Source organism: Microcaecilia unicolor, chromosome 3 (genome assembly GCF_901765095.1).
Source record: "Microcaecilia unicolor chromosome 3, aMicUni1.1, whole genome shotgun sequence".
Classification (NCBI taxonomy): domain Eukaryota; kingdom Metazoa; phylum Chordata; class Amphibia; order Gymnophiona; family Siphonopidae; genus Microcaecilia; species Microcaecilia unicolor.
Genome location: NC_044033.1, coordinates 180,159,825 through 180,184,109, shown reverse-complemented (window position 1 = coordinate 180,184,109; position 24,285 = coordinate 180,159,825). Strand labels below are relative to the sequence as shown.

Genomic DNA, 24,285 nt, shown 5'->3' with positions numbered 1-24,285 from the left:
GCATGTCTGCTTTGGGAATAAAATCTTTGTGCAGACTGTATCAGTGGCGTAGCTACAGGTGGGCCTGGGTGGGCACAGACCAACCCAATCTTTGCTCAGACCCACCCAGTTGCAGTGCCACACTTCTCTCTTCCCCCCCCCCTCCTCCACAGCGTCCCGGCATCTGCACTCCGGTCTCTGAACCCCTTCCCTCCCTGGTGTCGGTACAGGTGTCCTCAGCGCCTGCAGTGATTCATTTTTGCTGCTTGCGCTGGCCCCACAGGCTTCCACCTGCCACGTTCTGCCAGATAGGAAACAGGCAATGACGGCAGTGAGGGAGGGACATGGCAGGTGGAAGCCTGCAGGGCCGGTGCAAGCAGCGACAATGAATCGCTGTAGGCACCGAGGACGCTTTACCGACATCGGGGAGGGATGGAGTTCAGAGACAGGAGCGCAGATGCCGGGATGCCACAGAGGAGAGGGAGAAAATGTAGGGTAGGTGAAAAAAAAAGTTTATGTTCTTAAAAAATATCTCTGGGTAGATATTTGTGGTGTGGGGGGGGGGGGGGCGCACATGCGCGTGGAAGGACTCATCCAATTTACCTCTGGACCCATCCAAAATACCGAGTCTGGCTATGCCTCTGGACTATATGTACTTGTTCTGGCCACCAAGCGTGCAGTGCAAGCCCCTGTGGCACTGGAACACCCCAGGAAACATTTGCATTTTACTTAGTGAAAGCTACTGGGAAACTGCCCAAGACCTCCCATAAAGATGAACTGCGTTAAGGCTGTTGTCTCCCCCTCCAGGGAACACGTTCCAGCTTCTGATTTTCATCAGTGCAGGAAATCAATTACCCAGGAAAGAGGTGAGAGAGATGTAGCCCCAAATTGGTTTCTGCAGAGACACATCTCTGAAATCGCCTCTTACGCTAAGGGCAGTGTTCTGTTAGATGAGGAGTTTTACAGATGATGGGAATCCATTCCAGCAGGGACACTCATGTTTGATAACGGCACCAGTTTAACTAAAATTTTGTGCTGTAAAGTACTTATGTTAGCACACACATCTAAAACTGCAGCGCTAATTGCTCAAAATTCCAACTCCCTTGTTTCTTTGCTTTTTTCACGTCCTCTGTCAGTCTTATTCCAAGGTCTCTTTTTCTGTATCCAGGGTACAAGCAAAGGTATTAAGCACACCTGCAACCTTTAGTCTTATAAGTACATACGTATTGCCATACTGGGACAGACCAAAGGTCCATCAAGCCCAGCATCCTGTTTCCAACAGTGGCCAATCCAGGTCACAAATACCTGGCAAGATCCCCAAAAAGTACGTATGCTGCTTATCCCAGAAACATTTCCCCAAGTCCAATTTAATAATGGTCTATGGACTTTTCCTTTAGGAAGCCATCCTAAAACTCTGCTAAGCTACTACTACTAATTGACATTTCTAAAGCGCTACTAGGGTTATGCAGCGCTGTACAATTTAAACATGGAAGGACAGTCCCTGCTCAAGGAGCTTACAATCTAAAAGCTAACCACCTTTACCACATTTTCTGGCAACAAATTCCAGAGTTGAATTACATGTTGAGTGAAGAAAACTTTTCTCCGATTCGTTTTAAATTTACTACTTTGTAGCTTCATTGCATGCCCCCTAGTCCTAGTATTTTTGGAAAGCGTAAACAGATGCTTCACATCTACCCATTCCACTCCACTCATTATTTTATAGACCTGTATTATATCTCCCCTCAGCCGTCTTTTCTCTGAAGAGCCCCAGCCGCTTTAGCCTTTCCTCAAAGGGAAGTCGTCCCATTCCCTTTATCGTTTTCGTCGCCCTTCTCTGCACCTTTTCTAATTCCACTATATCTTTTTTGAGATGCGGCGACCAGAATTGAACACAATATTCGAGGTGCGGTTGCACCATGGAGCAATACAAAGGCATTATAACGTCCTCATTTTTGTTTTCCATTCCTTTCCTAATAATACCTAACATTCTATTTGCTTTCTTAGCCGCCGCAGCACACTGAGCAGAAGGTTTCAACGTATCATCAACAAAGACACCTAGATCCCTTTCTTGGTCGGTGACTTCTAACATGGAGCCTTGCATGACGTAGCTATAATTCTTGCATCCTCAATTAATCAACATCCCCCTCCCCCAAAACACCTGAGATTTTGATAGTTAAACTCATGATCTCCTCAACATCACTGTTTTCAGAGTCAGTCCTATATCCCCCCTAATTCTATATAGCAGTGGCATAGCCATGGAGGGGCATGGGCTCCCCCCAGTGTGGGCGTAGGCCCCCTCCAGAACTGCAGCACCCATTTAAAGGCTGGTGGGGATGCTGAAGCCCCGCCAGCCAAAGAAATACACTTCCTAAGCTGCTCCTCTTCTCCTTGCGCTGCTTCTTTAATGCAGACGTTGGCAGCGTGTCTCCAGCCAGCGAAACCGGGACCTCACGCATACTCAGTTCACGCAAGAACTGAGCATGCTCGGGGAGTCCTGGAGTTGGCAGCTGGAGGCACGCTGCCAACTTCTGCATTACAGAAGCAGCGCAAAGAGGGGAATAGCTCAAGAACTGCATTTCTTTGGCTGGCGGAGCCTTGGCTTCCCTGCCGGCAAAAGCATATTTAGCATGGGGGCAGAGAAGAGGAGAGAGGAATGTGCTGACCCTCCCAATACACCTCTGGGCACCCCCCCAAATTGGAGGCTATATAGTGCACCCAAGGTTCCATGCTACAATAGCAGATATGCACCAAAAGGGTGGTGAAAATTCTGTAACTTGGCACCTAACTGTGAGGGGGAGACATTCATGTGGGAGGGGCATGAGTGGTCTGACTATTCCAGCATATGCTTTATAAAATCAGGTCAGTTATGTGCACATAGTGCCACATTTAAGAAGGTATATTTACAACAGCTATTACAGCTTGACTGAACCCAGGATCTTCAATTTCTGCTGAAACTGAATCCGCGACCAAATTGGCTGCTTGGTTTCAAGAGAAGCCAAAAACAAAGTCAGCCACTGCCACTTCCACACACAGCCAGCCTCCATCCCTCCACCGCTGCTGCCGCAGCACACAGCCTCCCTTCATCTCTCCTGGACCTATCCATCAGTCAGGTTCCCCCCACCCCTAGACTACCTCAGCATCCTGGTAGTCTAGTGGCCTAACCGGAGCAAGGCCAATTCACAGTAGCTCTCGCCCCAGCCCCAGCCATCTCCGCTGCCAAAATGGCCACCGGGAGCTTCAGTGGTAGTCTCACTGTTGGTCCGGGAGGGGCGAAGCAAGGCTGTTGGCAGTGGCGAGGGGTGAGTGAGAGGGAAGGGAGGTTGTGTGCAGTGCTGACGGCAGTGGGGTGTGGGGGAGTTTTGGTTTCAGCTGAAAATGCCCTGGCATTTTTGGCCAAAACCCAAATCTGAATTTCAGACCGGTTTCAGTGTTGAAACCAAAACCAAAATTTATTCGGCCTCTACCTGCTGTTAGACATGGCATAAGTGTTCACACTTAAATTTAGACACATCCCCCTTAATATTCAAACCAGTTTAACTGGCCAGACACGGCGGCTGACTGGTTAGATAGTATATATCAGTGTGTAACAGCTAATATTCAAGAGGAGATAACCAGGGACTTAGCCAGACTTCGGCGGGAGGGGGGTCCAGAGCCCAGGTGAGGGGGCACATTTTAGCCCCCCCCCCCTGCCATTGTCGGCTGACCCCCCCCACGCCGCCACCACCAACTTTGCCCCCCCTGCTGATGACCCTCTCGACCCCCCTCCCGCCGCCAACCCTCAGCCGCTGCCTACCTTTGATGGCGAGGGACCCCAATCCCCGCCAGCCGGGGTCCCCTTGCTTCGCGCGCAAGGCTTCGTCCTGTTTCTGTCGTCCTGCATGTTGTACATGTAGGACGTCAGACTCACTGAAACAGAACGAAGCCTTGATCTGAAAGGCTTTGTTCTGTTTCTGTGAGTCTGATGTCCTGCACGTGCAACGTGCAGGACATCAGAAACAGGACGAAGCCTAGCGCGGGAAGCAAAAGGACCTCGGCTGGTGGGAGTTAGGGTCCCCCACCAGCAAAGGTAGCCCACGGCGACGGCGGGGGAGGGTTGGTGGCGGGAGGGGGGGTCGAGAGGGTCGGCGGCAGGAGGGTCCAGGACCAAATCTACAGGGGCCCAGGCCCCCATGTAGCTACGCCCCTGGAGATAACTAATTTCTCCACCTAATATTGCCAATTAGCATCTAGTGCATAACCAGCTACATCGTGTGACTTATCCGGTAACCAGATAAGTTTAGCGGTCAAATAGGACTGCATAAATAGCTGTCCTACCTTTAACTGCTAAAAGGTTAACTTGTTAGCATTGAATATAACTGGTTAACGTTTTAGCAGTTTAAAAAAGCCCGGATCATCAATGCCAGTCACCGGAAATGACCCGGCATTGAATATCCGGGTTTAGGGGTGGACGTAAAAGCGCTGCCCACCATCAGCTGAATATCGTGCTCATCATTGCCAATTTATGCTAGTAATTTAATATGGATTTGGGCCTGCACATTTGATGTTATACAATACTTGCTCAGCGCTAAGATTTTTGGCACCTATCTTTTAGCACCCTTTAAAGAACCACCTCCTAAATGGGTTATTTAAAGTACATGCTGATGGTTCTTTGACTTAGGGCCCGATGCACAAAGCTAACCGTGCTTGCAACATTTGCTTTACACCGGTTGGAGCTGGTCTAAAGCAAACATTATTTAGTGTCTAATGCACAAAGGGGATCTGCATGTCTTTAACCGTTTGCCATAGCAGCTACCGATAATCCAATGCAAATATATTACAATGAACTTATTAGTATTAAAATGAGCATTCCGTGCGATGCATGAAGGGTCTAGACTGCACAGACCTGCAACTAAACCCCCACAGTGCATAAATATGGAACAATTGAGCAAAAAAATAGAAAGAAAGGAAAGGAAAGGAAAAAAGTTCCTAGAAAAGACTTCTGAAAAATACTAGTGCATAGCTACAATTATACTCTTGCTCTGCCTGACTCAAACAGGGCAGGACCTGGCCAGGGTGACCAGTCAGAACATGTACACCTATCCAGAAAGGAATACTTCTCTCCCTCAGTTACTGACTGATAAGGGAGGTGAAGGCTCCTTAGTAAAACCCTTTAAAAAGAGGAATTCAATACTAAAGCAGTGCAAACATGGATGTGAATAGTTTCAGATATGAAAAACAGGCAGAGGCCAAACGTAAAAGATTAAACAAAGGCCCTGGATGCTGAGGGAACCTTCAAGTGAGCACAATTTCCAGTGAAGCAAGTCAGTTTTTTTTCTTTCTGCATCACTCGGATAGTTGGGCAACACCTCAACGTATTGTCAATACTGCCAACCTTAAAAGACACACACAAGTCGATATTCAAGCAATTTAACTTGCCAGTTGTTCCTGGCCAGTTAAATAACTTGTTAGGGGCTAACCAGTCATTTTCAGTGGCACTTAACCGGTTAGTGCAGCTGAAAATGTCCGGTTACCGCCTATCTCAAAACTGGCTATTTTGGGGGCGTTCTGGGGCAGAGTCAGCACTATGCAGGTTAAGTGCCGATATCCAGTACTTAACGTCCAAGGTAACTGCAAAAACAGGACCACATAAAGGCACCTGGTCAAAAGAAACCAGACAAAAGAAACCAGACAAAAAAGCTCCAAACAAAAAAAGTTCCCGACATAAAAGTCCCTGACAAAATAGACTCCCGACAAAAGGGCCTGATGAAATAGATTTATTTTTGAATGGTACAAAGAAGTGGAGGAGCCATAAATTACTGAGAAAGTTCAAGGCTTGTCACTTGAAAGTCCTGGCACCTGCCTACAGCTTGGCTTCACTATCCACACTTGGTATCTAGTGAGAATCATAAATCTGTTTTGTTGTGGTTTATTTTGTATAGGTTTTTTTTTGTCATGGTCTGTTTTGGTTTTAGTCTGTTTTGTTGGGTGTTTTTTGTCAGGTTTTTTTTTTTGTATGTTCTATTATGTCGGGGTGCCCCACATAAAACACAGTCCTATCTTTATGTGGTGCCCTATAGCAGGTTAAGTGCTGAATATTGCACTTAAATGGCTATGCTTAAACAGCATTGAATTTCCGGGCATAACGCTGGCGGCAGTCAGCAAAACCCTGAGAGCCACTGGCTGAATATCAACCTCACAATTTTTAATGACATTTAGTAGGAGTACTAATTTACAAGATATGTTATGCCATTCGGAAATCTGAGGAGCAGCAAGCAGAACCTTTGATGTCAGAGGGAGAGTATATCAGAAATGTGGAAATTGCTTGGTGTCCATGGTGATAACAGAGATGTCGGAGTTTCAACATAACAGGCTGAATTTATCATTTGAAGCACAACTTTTCTTGTGAATCTTGTTCAGTTATTTATGTGGTGTGGTGTCCATGCGGGTTATTATACGTTGACAAGACATCAAGGGCTTTGAAGACTAGGTTTAGAGAACATCAACATTTAATCAAGCAATGCAGAAAGGTTGAAGAACCGTTGGTTTTGCATTTCATGGAACAGTAACATACATCTGACAGTTTACAGTGTGTAGTCATTGACCAGTTAAGAAGCTCTTTACAGCAAGGCAATATTCACTGCCAATTGAGGCAATGTGAGTAGAAATGGATTTATGTATTAAACAGGGTTGACTTACGAGTTTGATATCTTTTTCTTTCTTTTTTTTTTTGGAGGGGGGGGGGTTTGTTGCAGACAGACTGACTCTCTAGATTGAAGTTCTGTCAAACCGGTCTAGTTTCCGTTTCAGCTGAGAGGTTATTTTAATTTTTGGCCATCTTTTCGTTTTTGGCTGAAAATGACCATATGTTTTCGGTAGAAGCTGAAAATGTGTGCTTTGTCCTGTTTGTCTCCTTCCCTCCCTCCCCCTGAATAAGAATTGCCCTTCCTCCACGACCCTTCCTGAATGCCTCCCCCCACCCACACTCATAGGCTCCCTTGAGTCTATCTTACAATCCCTGGTGATCTAGAGGTGTAGTTGGGGCAGGAATGATCCTTAGTTACTTCTGCCCATTCTGGCTCTGCTCTCAAAGTGGCTGCCACAGCTGGGGCATCGCTCCTGCCTTGACCAGACCACCAGGGATTATAAGGTAGTCCTGGGGGAAGGAAGATACTCATTATATTGTTTTTCTTTTTGTACTGTGATTGCAAGTAATCAGTGGCGTAGCAAGGGCGGGGCGGTGGGGGTGGTCCACCCCGGGTGCACGCTGCTGGAGGGGTGCAGAGAGCAGCCACATGCCTGTCGGCTCCGCTGGTTCCCTGCTCCCTCTGCCCTGGAACAGGTTACTTCCTGTTCCGGGGCAGAGGGAGCCAGCGGAGCCAACAGCTGCGCGGCTGCTCCCAGCAGCTAAGAATGCACCCGGGGGGGGGGGGGGTTTGATGCGCTGGGGGATGCCATTGGACCAGAGGGGGTGTCGTGCTGCACCCTGGGGGGACAGACGCTGCTGCACCCGGGGGGGGTGCAAAGCGGCGATCCACCCCGGATGGCAGCCGACCTAGGAACGCCACTGCAAGTAATGCAGTTATCATCTTGCACAATAGTTTATATGGTAGAGTGCTCCAAATAAATGCTTTTAGTTTGTAAATTTGGGATGATAAGCTCTTTAGGAATTAGTTTCTCTGTGGAGCTAAGATGTCAGCTGTCATTCTGAGTGTGGCACAAAGTCAGCCACTGCAAATGGGTCACGGATTTGATGTACCGTCTTTCAGTAGTACAACCAAAGCAGTTTACATTTATTATATACAGGCTTGGAGGTAGAAATATGGTCTTTCATTGTGAGTTTGGCAGAGGGATGCAGACTACAATCTCTGACAATCCCTAGCGGCCCTTACTGGATCACGTTCACACAACCACACTTGAGGTTTCAGCTTTGGCTTTGACCGAAACCAGGTAATGAGATTTGGCTGCAATTTCGGTTTCTGCCAAAAGCTTTCAGTTTCGGTTTCAGCCTAAACTGAAAAAAGCAGTTTCGCTCAGCCTCTAAATCAAATGTATTTATTTATTCGTTTATTCGTTTATTTATTTATTTATTTGGAAACCAAGCCTGCAAAGCCTTGTTGTGGGTTTATTTTTCACTTTTTTTTTTTGCACTAATGAGCTTCTTTGTATGATTTTACATCACAGCAGCTCTTTAATTCAAAATTTAAATAAACTTTTGCATGAAGTGGACTTCGCGTGATAGTTTGCTATTGCAAAGTGACTTTGCAAAAGTGAACTTCATGCAAAAAAAAAAAATAGAACAAAATATCTCTACAGGACGTTTTGTGCATTTCCAGGCATTTTGCACTATTTTTGTCACCTCAAACTTTTAGCACATAGTTGTGCACTTGTAGGAGTATTACCTATCCATACCTTTTTGACGGTCAAGAGCATGTCTAAAAGACACTGAATGCTTATTAGTTATTAGTAGCATATAAACGTGAAAAGAATTTAAAGGATTTATTAGTTCCATCAGCATTACATATTGAATCAACAACACTAAGGAAATTACCAGTAGGACATTATCCGTGTGGTTCCTGCTCTGTCTGCAATATGAATATTAAAACTACTGTTCTTCATATTCCATCATCGAATAAAAAGATTCATCTTAAAGAATTCTCTAATTGTAAAACTAAAAATGTTATCTATGCGGTAATTTGCCCATGTGGTTTAGCTTATATAGGCAAAACTAAGAGACAATTCAATACCAGAATAATTGAGCATAAAAGTGCCATAAAAAGGAATGCACTCGAGAAACCACTGGTGGAACACTCAAAGACTTTAGGACATTGTTTTGAAGATTTACGGTTTTGTGTTGTATTTGTTTACAAGAAGAATTGGAGAGGTGGACTAGTTGACACTTTCCTCCTAAGAAAGGAGCAACAATTTATTTTTGAGTTACAAACACCACATCCTAAAGGTCTGAACATGGAGACAAATCTACCAGTCTTTCTTTGAATAAATTATTCTTTTTATTTATATTCATTTTTTATTTTGTCATCCCATTATTTTCAATTTTTATCAATCATGGGTACATATATATATGTTTTTTATATTTTTAACTTTGTTCATGCATTCTATATATTGCCCTAACTATGAGCACTTTTTCACTTAGGGTGACTATTATTGCATTTTATTTCTTTGTTTTTGGTCGTTTGCATTTCATTAACAATCACTACGTATTTTTTTTTGCAAGTCTAGTGCTTTTTAATTATCCTAATACATATATATCAACTTCCAATGTCAATACTACATAGTATCATTCAATATCCTCATTTACATTTTTTCTAATTCAGCATTGGTGGTTTTAAGATTTGTTTTTTGTCACGTATGGATATTTTTTGATATTTGCGGTCATTCTTTGCCAATAGCATACAGTCCTTTGGCTTTTTAATTCATTTTCCTTTTTTTGAACTTTGACCCAGAAATCAAGGATAAAAAACATCACATGACACTCCTCAAAGTTTTTCCAGGTTTGACAGCAGTGCCTCTGCTTGCGTTGTGTTAAGAGTCACAGTGAGTATAGCCTCTGTTTCAAGGTTATTTATAAGATATTTATATTTATAGGTCCTTCGGATAGTGTCTCCGTTATACTAGTGCTATTTCCCTCTCTGACAACAATTGCATGCAGCATTTAGTGGTGGTTCTTTCTCCCCTCCCCCTTCACTTTTGACTTGGATTTTCAGGCACTGCTCATCTCGGTTTCATTTTATTGTGCTCTATGTTTTGTTTTTTTAAAATTCCCTTTCCTGTACATATAGTCTCTTACTGTGAACGAGTAACAGTAATACTTTAAAGCTTTATGGTGTTTTTTTTAATGATTTTAAACATGTATCATCAAGTATAACCCTTTATTGTTAGACACCTTTGGCACATAGTTTTAGAGGTTTTTTCTGACAATACGCAGCGAGCATACACACACCATAGCACTATTCTTTCTGACACAGCAATATATAGTATAACCATGACATCATTCCATTAGATGTTTCTCACATACACTCAGTATATTGTGCATCTCCACATCCTGTTAATCTGGACAGTAGTGATTTTATATACATTATTCATTTTCATTTTTAATTTTCATTCATTATTTTTTGGACAGTCATTTTAGGCATCTGCTGTATGCACTGGTTTTTTCCAGTCTATTATACACCACAAGTGAGTAACCTTTTATTGCATAATCTTATTCATATTGCTATTTATTTTTGTTTTTATTTCTTATTATTATGATCTTTTATCATTGCTGGTTTGATATATTTGTATTTAGTGTTTGATTACATTCATATTTTTAGGTTTTCCGTTTTTAGAGTTGCTCCTTTCAGAAGGTTTCAAATTAGGTATGTGTCCACCACTCCATTTTTATTATTTAATATGTTACACAATATTTTCACATATTTATATATGTTCAAGGTCTAATGCTGTATATCAGTGCCCTTGCTTTGCTGTTTTTATGTATATGTTCTTATATAGATATTTATTATTTATTATATATATGTTGGGAATCGTATACATGCTTGTATATATATACAATTTTTAAATACATATAATGCGTTTTTTGTGATGGGATGATTTATTTATTAGTATTAAGTGGTCCTTTCTATGTACACCACATACTTATTTATTCATGTTTAGATTTTACATACATGTATGTATAACATTTTATTATCATTTTATAGCTTATACATTATCTATTTGTTCATGAATATATGAGAAACTATGGTGGTATGTTGTTTTTATATGTTAAGTCTGTTGTTTTTATATTTTAAATTTGATGTTTTATTTATTATAATTCAATCTGTTTGTTTATTGTAGCCCCTGACGCAGCCCTTGGTGGGCGAAACACAGCCTGTGTTGGGCAATTTGTTTACATGCGGTATCTTCAATAAAATCTTTCTGATGTTATATTGATCTGCTGGCTTCTTTTTCCAATCCATCCTTGGGACACACCTAGCCAGTCAGGTTTTCAAGATACCCACAATGAATATGCATGAGATAGATCTGGATGCCCCATCTCCATTGTATGCAAATCTATCTCATGCATATTCATTGTGGTTATCTTGAAAACCTGACTGGCTAGGTGTGTCCCAAGGACTGGATAGAGAACCCCTGCTTTATAGTAGCATTAGGAGCTCCATAGTAACATAGGTGACAGCAGAAAAAGACCTGTATGGTCCATCCAATCTGCCCAACAAGATAAACTCATATGCACTATTTTATATGTATACCTGACCTTGATTTGTATCTACCATTTTCAGGGCACAGACCATAGAAGTCTGCCCAGTACTAGTCCCGCCTCCCAACCATTAGTGCTGCCACTCAATCTCCGCTAAGCTTCTGAGGATCCATTCCTTCTGAACAGGATTCCTTTATGTTTATCCCATGCATTTTTGAATTCCGTTACCGTTTTCATCTCCACCACCTCCCACAGGAGGGCATTCCAAGTATCTAGCACTTTCTCCGTGAAAAAATACTTCCTGAAACTTTTGTTGACACTGCCCCCCTTCAACCTCATTTCATGTCCTCTAGTTCTACCTCCTTCCCATCTCCGGAACAGGTTTGTTTGCAGATTAATACCTTTCAAATATTTGAGCGTCTGTATCATATCACCCCTGTTTTTCCTTTCCTCCAGGGTATACAAGTTCAGGTCAGCAAGTCTCTCCTCATACGTTTTGTAACTCAAATCCCATACCATTTTTGTAGCTATGGGATTTGCGTTACAAAACGTATGAGGAGAGACTTGCTGACCTGAACATGTATACCCTGGAGGAAAGGAGAAACAGGGGTGATATGATACAGACATTCAAATATTTGAAAGGTATTAATCCGCAAACGAACCTGTTCCAGAGACGGGAAGGCGGTAGAACTAGAGGACATGAAATGAGATTGAAGGGGGGCAGACTCAAGAAAAATGTCAGGAAGTATTTTTTCACAGAGAGAGTGGTGGATACTTGGAATGCCCTCCCGGGGGAGGTGGTGGAGATGATAACACCCTCATCCTCCCCGTCTCATCTGCCCACAACCTCGGAGTCATCTTTGACTCCTCTCTCTCCTTCTCTGCGCATATCCAGCAGATAGCCAAGACCTGTCGCTTCTTCCTCTTTAACATCAGCAAAATTCGCCCTTTCCTCTCTGAACACACCACCCGAACTCTCGTCCACGCTCTCATTACCTCTCGCCTGGACTACTGCAACTTACTCCTCACCGGTCTCCCACTTAGCCATCTATCCCCCCTTCAGTCTGTTCAGAACTCTGCTGCACGTCTCATATTCCGCCAGAACCGATATACTCATATCACCCCTCTCCTCAGGTCACTTCACTGGCTTCCAATCAGATACCGCATTCAATTCAAGCTTCTCCTTCTTACCTACAAATGCACTCAGTCTGCTGCCCCTCACTATCTTTCTACCCTCATCTCCCCTTACGTTCCCGCCCGTAACCTCCGTTCACAGGATAAATCCCTCCTCTCAGTACCCTTCTCCACCACCGCCAACTCCAGGCTCCGCTCATTCTGCCTCGCCTCACCCCATGCTTGGAACAACCTTCCTGAACCCTTACGCCAAGCCCCCTTCCTGCCCGTCTTCAAGTCTTTGCTTAAAGCCCACCTCTTCAATGCTGCGTTCAGCACCTAACCCTTGCCGTTCACTGAATCCAGACTGCCCCAATTTGACTGCACCTATCGGACCGACCATTCACTTGTCTATTAGATTGTAAGCTCTTTGAGCAGGGACTGTCTCTCTTTGTTAAATTGTACAGCGCTGCGTAACCCTAGTAGCGCTCTAGAAATGTTAAGTAGTAGTAGTAGTATCTGGCATGACGTACATTTAGCCACGCTGTGTCTCAAGTGCTGGGTGGTGGAGTTTTGTTAAACTCTTTCAGATGGGATCTTTGTGTTTGAAATGTGAACAGGCTTCTGTGCAAGCAGTTGCTAATAATAATCCCAACAGGCTTCTCAACGGCACCGCCCGGGCAGCAAAGGATTATGAGACAGTCTGCACGCAGAACCCGTCTATGTTAACAGAAATGAAATGAGATAACACTTAGACCAATTAAGGATTAAATTGCATGGTCAGCCTGACAGTGTGAAATGAGATGAAAGAAATCTGAGAAGCTGACAGGTTACAAAACAAAGTTTTATGACTCAAATTCTGAAGAGTGTAAGACTCATAATTGTTTTTATTTATTTATTTAGTTAGTTATTTTTAGGGAGTAATACTTTCAAATACTTTTTTAGCCCCTTTTACTTTTCAGCAGCAAGGAGGAAAGCAGATATATAATGAGTATAATATATAAAGAATTAATGAAAAATCAGGAATGCAGGGAAGACAGGCCCCTGTGCTGGGGGCATAGTTAATTTCTTTGGAAAGGGAAAGCAAAGGAGAATGAGGCTTGATATACTGCCTTTCTGTGGTTGCAATGAGTAAGGTGGTGTAGTAGCCTGTTGTTTGTGGTTACAATCAAAGTGGTTTACATATCATATACAGGTACTTTTGTTGTACCTGGGGCAATGAAGGGTTAAATGACTTGCCCAGAGTCACAAGAAGCTGTGGTGGAAATCAAAGCCAGTTCCCCTGGTTTTAACTGCACTAACCATTAGGCTACTTCTTCAATTCACTTTGGTGTGTACCCCAAATTCCTTACAATTGAAGCCCACTAGTTCTTATCCTAACCCTGTAACACCTGTGCCTAACTTTTCTAGTGCACATTTCAAAAGGGTGTGGCCATGGGAGAGGTATGGGTGGATCTGGCGGCATTCCTAGAATACTGTTATTCGCGCTCAACTGCTGAAAACACCAGGTTTCAGCCTCTGTAAACACTGGCGCCTATAATTAGGCACAAAATCTGCACTAAGCTGGTATTTTATAAAGGGCACTTAGTACAGAGCAACCTATAAAGAATACTAGTTTAGCATGGACCTTCCAGCATCTAACTTTGGGTACCATTGTCTGGATCCGTCCCTTAGAGGGGCATAATTGAAAGGGACATCCAAGTTTTGATGAGGTCGTCCTCGCAAAACATCCCAATGCAGGGGCGGGGAAACCCGTATTATCAAAACAAGATAGACGTCCATCTTCCATTTCGATAATACGGTCAGGGACGTCCAAATCTTGAAATTTTGGTTGTCCTTAGAGATGGTCGTCCCTAGACTTGGTTGATTTTCGGCGATAATGGAAACAAAGGACATCCATCTCAGAAACGACCAAATGCAAGCCCTTTGGTCGTGGGAGGAGCCAGCATTTCTAGTACACTGGTCCCCCTGACATGCCAGGACACCAACCGGGCACCCTAGGGAGCACTGCAGTGGACTTCAGAAATTGCTCCCAGGTACATAGCTCCCTCACCTTGTGTGCTGAGCCCCTCAAACCCCCCCCCCCTAAACCCCACTACCCACAACTGTACACCACTACCATAGCCCTTACAGGTGAAGGGGGACACCTAGATGTGGGTACAGTGGGTTTCTGGTGGGTTTTGGAGGGCTCGCTGTTTCCTCCACAAACGTAACAGGTAGGGGGGGTATGGGCCTGGGTCCACCTGCCTGAAGTGCACTACACCCACTAAAACTGCTCCAGGGACCTGCATACTGCTGTCATGGACCTGAGTATGACATCTGAGGCTGGCAAAAAATATTTTGAAAGATATTTTTGAGAGTGGGAGGGGGTTAGTGACCACTGGGGGAGTAACGGGAGGTCATCCCCGATTCCCTCCAGTGGTCATCTGGTCATTTCAGGCACCTTTTTGTGCCTTGGTCGTGAGAAAAATACGACCAGGTAAAGTCGTCCAAGTGTTCGTCAGGGAAGTCCTTTTTTCTTCCATTATAGGTCAAGTACATCCTAGTGTCAGCCACGCCCAAGTCCCGCCTTCGCTACGACTCCAATATGCCCCCTTGAACTTTGGCCGTCCCTGCGACAGAAAGCAGTTGGGGACGTCCAAAATCGGCTTTCGATTATATCGATTTGGATGACCCTGTGAGAAGGATGTCCATCTTCAGATTTGTGTCGAAAGATGGGCATCCTTCTCTTTCAAAAATAAGCCCAATGGTCTCCTTTTAGAATTTTATCTGGATGACCAAGATATTTTTATATTCATTATGCTTTATACAGACTTTTAGCTCTTGTCACTGCCTCTTTTGTTTCCTTAACAATTAACATTAACAATAAATTTATATTCCGCCACATACCTTGCAGTTCAATGCGGATTACATGATTAAAGAAGCAGGGTAATACCTGAAACTACAATCCTCAATATAAGATTAAAAGAATGAAACAAATCGGTCTATTTTGGTCACTATAATTCAGGACTACTTTTTCAAATAGTTTTAATCTGCCTAAGAATTGATTATAACTTGTCACCAATATTAACATCGTTTGAATTTCCTTTTTTTTAAGCAAACTGCCTGACATGAGAAGAGATTATCTAATAACCTAGTTCTCTTTATATTCTTTACAGATGGAAATGTGAAAAGAGAACAAATTCTTGCAGCTCTATTTTTTTGCATAAAGACCACGTACTCTAAAAGATAGGATGGAGCTAAGCCATAAAGTATCTTATATATAAAGCAGAAATTTTTATATAATACCCTCGCATGAACCGGAGAGCCAGTGCAATTGTTTGCAATACAAAGAAACACTGTCACATTTTTTTCAGTGAGAAAATCAATCGCAACGCCACATTCTGTATGGTATTAAGCCCTCTTCAATAGTAGAAACTCCCAAGTAAATAATATTGCAATAGTCTAGTGAATTTAAGACCAGTGACTGGACCATTAGACGAAATTGGTCCTGATCAAAATACTTCCAAATTTTTCACAAATTACGCATTGTGAAGAATAATTTCTAAATTTGCAAATCTGATGATCCAAGGATAACCTATTATCTAACCAAATTCCTAATACTTTAATATGGGAAGAAAATTGATATGATATCTGGTTTATCATTATAATTTTCTCTGAATTTAATTTCAATTTATGTTTTTTTCATCCATTCTTCTAAGGTATTAACAACAACAACATGAAGTAAATCTGTATGAGATGAAACCAAAAAATTAATTGGGACCAAGACCGTTAGATCATCTGCGTAGCTATATAAATAAACTCCCAGCTTCTCTATGACATAACCTAGAGAATGTAAGTAAACATTAAAAAGCATGGGGGAGAGTGGAGAACCCTGAGGAACCCCACTAGAGTTACTCCATTTGTCCAACAGATCACCATCCAGTCTATAGGGTCAATCCTTTAAAAACCCCAAGAACCATCTGTATACATTTCCTGTTATTCCTATACTATTCAGTATTTGAAGAAGAATACCATGGTCCACCAGGTTGAATGCACTGGAAAGATCAAACTGCAGCACTAAAGCCTTCCTGCCTTCTGATATCAGTCTACGAATATTATCAAGAAGTGAACCAATGATGGTCTTGATGCTAAAGTTTGACCTAAATCCAGATTGAGGAAGATGCAATACATTGTGTTGGTCCAGATATTCATCAAGCTGAAAAGCCACCACTCCATCAACTTACAAAATAGTGGGATGGATGCACTAGGACTATAATTGGTTAACAAATAAATTGGTGTTCTTAATAATTGGAGTATTAATAATCTCTCCCAGACAAAGGGAAATTTCCCTGTTTCTAATGAAGATTGCAACCAGTTCAGCAGCAATACTTCAAAATTAGTTGATGCTGTTCTCATGATATAAGGTGGACAAGAATCCAGAACACAGTATGAGACAGTATATTTCTTAAATGTTTATCAAAGACCAGGAGATGGGTAAGAATTCACAACTTGTCTGCTCGGATTAATAGTGTTTTTATACCTATTTCTGGATCTCAACTACTGTCTCTCCTTTAATAATCTCAAATTTGATAGTTCCACCATTGTTACTCTTTGCACTAGATCCTGCATTCCATTAAGCATCAGATCTAAAATGGCCCTCCCCTCACAATGCCATCTGTTCTAGGACCAGATGCTCCATAGAGCAGTGATTTATAGCATCTAGGAACTTAAGGTCTTTAATATGCCCAATGAGACAATCACCTAGTCCAGGGGTAGGCAATTCCACTCCTCGAGAGCCTCAGGTGGGTCAGGTTTTCAAGATATCCACAATGAATATGCAGGAGATAGATTTGCAAGTACTGCCTCCTTGGTATGCAAATCTATCTCATACATATTCATTTTGGATGTCCTGAAAACCTGACCTGCATGGGGCTCTCGAGGACTGGAATTGCCTACCCCTGACCTAGTCAATACAGAATAGTTGAAATCTGTCATTATTGTTGTTCCTGTGTTGGGCCTCCGGTATAATCTTTGTTAGTGTTTCACCATTCTGGTAGGGTAGATGGTAGTAGACCCCGCTGCTATACATCACCCTGTCTCACGTGGGATTTCTATCTATTCAGATTGCAGAGCAATAGTTTGTTTCCTGCAGAATTTCTGTCCTACTTATCTCTATGGACTCAGTTTTATAAAAAGATGCCTAGTTTTAGACATCAAGAAGGCACCCAATCAGTGCCTGTTTATTAAGAAAAGTAAGTAACTACTTTCCTTTAGAAAATACTACTACTACTAATCATTTCTATAGCTCTATTAAACATACGCAGTGCTGTACACATTATATGCAAGTGCTTTTTCTGTCCCTAGAGGGTTCACAATCTACATTTTGTACCTGTGGCAATGGAGGGTTAAGTGACTTGCCCAAGATCACAAGGAGCTGCAGTGGGAATTGAACCCAGGTCACCAAGATCAAAGGCTGCTATACTAACCATTAGGCCACTCCTACATGTAGGATTTGCCACACAATGACTTAGGACTGGATTCAGTAAACAAAGCCGAAAGTTAGACACTTGAAAGATCCATGCTAAACTCATTCTATAAAGGACAATCCATGTTGCGCTCTTTAAGAATAGTGCTTATTGCCGTTGCCTACACCCAGCTTTAGGCACCAGCATTTTCACCTCCTGAAACCTCATGTAAATGCTGGCACGTAATTTTCAGGAGATGAGCGCACAAATGACAGTATAACATTGCACCTAATTACTAGGAATGCCCACTGATTCATTCATGCCCCTCTCATGGCCACACCCCTTTTGAGTTGTGCACTAGAAAATGCGGGCATTGATGTTATAGAATAGCGACTAGGGCAGATGCATGTACAACTGGAAATTGGTGCCAATTAACTCCAATTATGGACTGTTAATGCTTTGTTAACTAATTACTTTGTGTGCGCATCTGCCATGCATGCTTTTGGAAACCTATATAAAATCCGGGGGTTAACACCAGCCATCAAGCTACTGTAAATGCTTGTGTCTAGTTTGAGAAAGTAGGTGCATAAAAAATAGTATTCTATAATTAATGTATGTAAAATGTACATTCCACCCAAACTCTTCCCAATGTAAACGCCAACCTACAAAGTACAAGCCATTGAAGGGTAAAGTCCATAAATCGTGCCTAAAAAAAATCAGCACCAAAAAACCACACATAAGCACTATTCTATAAACTGTACCTTTATAGAATATCTCTTAAGTGCAGGAGTAACACGTAAATTTAGGTGCATCCGTTTGCACCTATGAAAACATGGTGCAAATGCCCCAGCCTAAATTTATGCGCGGAACCCCCTTATTCTACAGTTGTGCGTGTAACTGGAATCCGTGCCCATGCTCCGCCCTGAAATGCCCATGACCCCCCATTTCTCTGTCCCCTTTTCTGGGACGCATGTAAAATTTAGGCGTGGACCACACACTTAAATTTATGCGTGCACTCATTAATTGCTTTCAAGTATTGCCAATGACTGCTTGTAAAAAAGTCAATTATTGGCACTAATTAGTTTGTTCAATTAAAATGCATGAGCAAATTGGGATTGTGCCCAAATTTGTGCACACAACTTTTGGCAACTTTTAGAGAATTAGGGGGTGAAGGTTGTCAGGAACTTATAAAATAGCATGTAGTCGAATTAGTGTCATTTATGTCGCCAGCATTTATATGTGTACTTGCCATCTAAATTTAAGTGGCTTCTTGTGCAATTACCTCCATAGTACCATTCCACCTCCACTACTATCTGCAGGTATCATTTCTATATATTTTATACCATGGTATCACAGTATCTCATTAGTAGTTATAATTTTTCCACTAGACCCTGAGAGGCCAATTATCTCTATTTCTTCATCTAATCTCATACACTGTAGGAGATCATTTCAGAAAGGTTAAGCACAATTCACACATGTAAAACACGTGTCAATGGGCATACATATATAAGTAACGTATAATGATGATATACTTATACATATATATCTATGGCATGCACAGTTTTGAAAGGGGTGTATTCCAGGACATGGTTTAGGAGAACCTGAAATCTATACATGCATTTACTGTTTTGCAATGTAAAATTTTCCCAGCATGGATAAGTGTTAGCTAACTGCTCAGTTGAGCCTGGGGTTAAGAGTGATTGAGGGCACAGTTTTGCTTAGTTTTCTGGAATGTAAAAAGTACCTCAAGAATTTGAAGTTTAGAGCTTGGCTCCTTAATGTGTTCCACTTGGATGTGTAAATACCAACTTTTACATGTGCAGAGAAATGTCCATTTAACCTTATCCTCTGTTTTCTATCCATTAACCAGTTCCTAATCCACAACAGAATATTGTCTCCTATCCTATGGCTTTTTAATTTTCTCAGGAGTCTCTCATGAGGGACTTTGTCAAAAGCTTTCTGAAAATCTAGATATAATATATCAACTGTCTCACCTTTATCCAATGTATTCACACCTTCAATGAAATGCAGCAAATTGGTTAAGCAAGACTTCCCTTGCCTGAATCCATGTTGACTCTTGTCCCATTAAACCATGTTTGTCTATGTGTTCAGTAATGTTATTCTTTATAAAAGTTTCCACTATTTTGCCTGGCTCTGAAGTCAGGCTTGCCAGTCTGTAATTTGTCAGATCACCCCTGGCTGTCATTTGCTCTTCTTTCCACCTTTACAAATACGTGGAATATATCTAGTCTGGGCTTCTAAGATGGTATTTTTAAACAACTTTGATGCCTGATTTAATGTCCTAGAAGACAGGAGGAGCCTCCACGGAGATTCAAAGCAAAACAGCAAAAGTAGAGGCTGACAAATGCGCAAACCAATAGGGAGATAATATAAAAAAACAGTTTATTCAGAATATTCATATCAAGGACCCGACACGGTCCGTGTTTCAGCGCCAAAGCAGCTGCCTCAGGGGTCACAACCAACTTTCTCTGAGAAGAAGCTGATTGGCTTCAATAATTCCTTTCACATGGTGTTTGCTGATTGGTTGGCTGGTCTTTTGTTCTCTCTGTGGATTAACCTGTTTTTATAACCACGTGCAAACATAAAGGAATTTGTCAGCCTCTACTTTTGCTGTTTTGATTTAAAGTCCTAACATTTGCAGCTGATCCTTTAGCTTCTTTTTAACCATTTTCCTCATTTTATCCATAGTCGTCCTTTTAAAAATTAAATGCTGCTTCAGTAGATTTCACTTCAGATAATAGCTCAAATTTGATTTTGTTATGATCACTCTTTCCCAGTGGACCCAACACCATTATCTCTCACACTAAGCCCTGCATTTCACTAAGGACTAGATCTCAAATAGTTCCCCTTCTTCTTGGTTCCTAGACCAGTTGCTCCAAGCAGTTCTAGGAATTGTATCTCCCTAGCACTCCCTGATATGACATTATTGCAGTCAGTATTGGGGTAATTGAAATCACAACCACATGCCAGGGAATTATAGATAACTAATCACTCCTTTTTAAATACTATCCGAACGTTATGGATTGTTTGTCACTGTAGAGCAATAAGGGCCAACACATTTGCCTAAACTCTCAAAAAAAATGAAATGAAAAAAAGTGGAGAAAAAAGAACTCAGTCAAAAAAAAGCATGGTCTTAAAAACATGAAATAGCCAGCTCTATGTTCATTCATTGGTCAAAAAATGTCTCCTTCATATCAAAATATCCCAAACCGTGACTATAGTCATTTCATATAAATGAGTCCAGTCTCTAAATGTTCCAAATAGTGTGCATTATTCCCACATAAATTTTAAAGCAAAAAATAAAATTTATCTCAGTCTTCAACATACACCATTGCTACTTCAATAGATGTTAGTGATGTGACTGCAGTCCTTCCTGGAGGCAGCAATGTTGGATTGTGAAACAGGATTCCTGTCAGAACAATCTATTGAAGAAGCAGTAGTACATGCTAAAGATGAGATAAGTGGACTGGACTCATTTATATGAAATGATTGTAGTCACTCGTTGGGACATTTTGATACGAAGGAGACATTTGAGTGGAGTTTTTTTTAACCGATGAATAAATATAGGAGCTGGCTATTTCATGTTTTGAAGGCCATGTTATTTTTGACTCAGGTCTTTTTTCTCCACTTTTGTTCATTTCATTTTTTTGAGAGTTTGGGTACTAGTTGCTCTACAGTGACTATCAATCCATAACATTTGGATAGTATTTAAAGAGGTAATTGAAATCACCCATTATGTTGTAGCCCAATTTGCCAGTTTTCCTAATTTCTGTTAACATTTCTTCATCTGTCTCAAAAAAGATATAGCGGAATTAAAAAAGGTTCAAAGAAGGACGACCAAAATGATAAAGGGGATGGAACTCATCTCATATGAGGAAAGGCTAAAGAGGTTAGGGCTCTTCAGCTTGAAAAAGCAACACTTACCCGAGCAGTGTCACTGAATATTGCTGGTTAGTGCCAAACCGGGAGGGGCAGAGCCGGGAGTGATGAAGGTATCAGCAAAATTCAGTACTATTGCTCACTTAGCTAATCGAGCAAGCAGATCCTCTTAAATAGAATCTCTCCCCTTCTCTCTTCCCCCTCCCCCTGGGTTCAGCACTGCTCCCTCACCTCTCTCATTCCCCAGAAGTCCTGTAAAGTTTACATTGATCGCTGATCAATATGACAAGCTGTCTTTGCCCAGACCCTGGGAGGGAGGGAGCAGTATCAGACCTGCAAAGAGGGGGACAGAGCAGAGAGACTGGACCGGTGTGTGTAGGGGGAGAGATGCTGAACCCATGAGTGTGGGGGGGGAGGGGAGAAGGGAGGGGCACCAGAGGTGATGCGATTGGGGGGGCGCCACCAAAGTAAGTTGGCTCATGACACCACTATCCCCTGCCAGTTAACTATGCAGGTATGGCACTGAACATACCTGCATAGTACCCACATAACGTCTGGGTGCTGCCAAAGACACAAAGAAGGAAGGAACTAATGGTTCCTGGATGCAAACAGGATGAAATTAGGAAAGAGCAAGGCTATTTATTTAGATTTTGCTCACACCTTTTTCAGTAGTAGCTCAAGGTGAGTTACATTCAGGTACTCTGGATATTTCTCTGTCCCAGGAGGGCTCACAATCTAAGTTTGTACCTGAGGCAATGGAGGGTACTTTCCCAAGATCACAAGAAGCAGCAGTGGGATTTGAACCACCCACCTCTGGATTGCAAGACCAGTGTTCTAACCACTAGGCTATGATGGTTGCTTATAAATGTTAAGGCTGTGCCAGCAAGATAAAAAATAAAAGTGGAGAATAGAAAGCAACTTTCTGAATTAGGTGTCAGGGTTTGGATCTTGACATTGGGCAGGAGAGAATGTAGAAATTGATTCCTCTGAGTGAGGGAATCAATGGCAGAGGGGATTCTTTATTGCCTCTTAATGACAGCCTTTGAACAAAGCTATAAATAGATGCCAGAGCACTACTTTGTGGAACAGGGACATTGTCAGTAAGGAAGGAAAATACCTGACACCTATCTTGCTTGTTTTGATTCTTTTTTTTTTTTTTTGGGGGGGGGGGGGGGGTTGCTGTTCATTTTGATGTTTCATTACAGCAGATTATACCCTCTCCAACATATATAGGCTGAGCGAGCCCTAATTTACCCCATTGCATGCCTGGATCCATAGCTTTGATTTTTCTAAGGAAAGCTTTTTGAATAAAATGTAACTTCATATATAAATTGCTTTAATTATATCACAAATTTTCTAACACAAGCTGCAGCAGGATATCGAGGGGACTTGTTTCTTCTTTTCTTGCTGCAACCACTCAACAGATCAATTACAAAACAATACATGGCTCAACATTTAGCAAGCAGCAGTCAGCACATTTTTTAAACACTAGCCACAACATTTAAGACTGCTCCAGGGACCTGCATACTGCTGTCATGGAGCTGGGTATGATAGTTGAGGTTGGCATAGAGGCTGGAAAACATTTTTTATGGCGGGAGGGGGTTAGTGACCACTGGGGGAGTAAGGGGAGGTCATCCCCGATTCCCTCCGGTGGTCATCTGGAGGGGAATAATCGAATGTCGTCGGCAAAATAGATCACCGGCGATCTATTTTGGCGGTGGCGCAACAGCTGGCTGGAACCGTATTATCAAAAAGATGGCCAGCCATCTTTTTTTTTTTCGATAATACGATTTAGATCAGCCAAATGCCTTGGATGTCGCTGGGTTGGAGATGGCCGGTTTTGTTTTTCAGCGATAATGGAAAAAAATGTCGGCCATCTCCAACCCGGCGACATCTAAGGCATTTGGTCATGGGAGGACCCAGCACTTACATGCCAGGACACCAACTAGGCACCCTAGGGGTCAGTGTAGTGGATTTCAGAAACAGCTCCCACATGCATAGCTCCCTTACTGTGGGTGCTGAGCCCCCCCCCCCAAACCCCCTACCCACAAATGTGCACCCACTAAAAGTGCTCCAGGGACCTGCACACACTCAGGCCTCTAGGACTTGTTGCTGCTGTATAACCTTGACACATCAGTTGACACCTGAAGACTAATGTCTTTGAAAAAGTGCTTTATTGGAATAAGCACGTTTACTCACAGTTAACTGCAGATCAGAGGTTGTGCCCCACTGGCAAAGAGTCTCCCTGATACTGAGATTAGCAGTAGGTCCGAGCTGGCAGAATGCTGTACAATGCCCTCTTTCAGCAACATTCAAGGTAATAACATTTTCTAAAGTGGGTAACACATGAAAGGGATCTAAAACTGGCTTACAAAAATGGCCACTACCTCATGGACTACCAGAAACAAAACAGGGCACACTCTGACCCAATTAGCAGGGGGGAAAAGCACCATGGGAGTATAACCCAGTACCCTACACCCACCACAATGCATTGCTGATGTGACTTTGCAGGGCACCTAACAGAAAAGGTGTCAGACTCACCAGAGAGCCACATCGCAACCACAGAAAGGCTGTCAGACGATACAACACATTCTGCTGTCATGGAGGTGGGTACGGGATTTGAGGCTGGCATACAGGTTGGCAAAAAAGGTTTTCATT

General features: G+C 42.4%; 1 long non-coding RNA gene across 1 annotated transcript; it reads left to right on the top strand.

Annotated features, from left to right (window-relative positions):
* The first annotated feature begins 9,467 nt into the window (after positions 1-9,467).
* Positions 9,468-17,129, top strand: LOC115464868. Its single transcript, XR_003941282.1, has 3 exons — positions 9,468-9,510; positions 10,097-10,152; positions 15,439-17,129. It is a non-coding gene; the product is annotated as an uncharacterized LOC115464868 (long non-coding RNA).
* The last annotated feature ends 7,156 nt before the right edge of the window (positions 17,130-24,285 follow it).